We start from the raw sequence: 296 nt of genomic DNA on the forward strand, positions 1-296 counted from the left end.
CAAGCATTTGTGTGTCTAAAACAGTTCTCCTGTATTCAAAAATAAACGTAATAAACATTATAACTCATATAAAGCACATACTATTTACATTCCTCCAAAATGGCCCGAATATATGCCAAATCTCAAACCAGTGGGGCCAGTATGCTCTATAAAACGATAGATATCTATCTTGTGCACTATAGCATCTTTGATCGCATACTAGCCAGTTTGACTTGGAGTATTGTCCTCTTTCAGCCTCCATAGTCTTTGGATGACGTTATCTCCCATATAAATGTAAATGTGCTGTATTTATATAG

This window comes from Etheostoma spectabile, unplaced genomic scaffold, assembly GCF_008692095.1.
Source record: "Etheostoma spectabile isolate EspeVRDwgs_2016 unplaced genomic scaffold, UIUC_Espe_1.0 scaffold362, whole genome shotgun sequence".
NCBI classification, from domain to species: domain Eukaryota; kingdom Metazoa; phylum Chordata; class Actinopteri; order Perciformes; family Percidae; genus Etheostoma; species Etheostoma spectabile.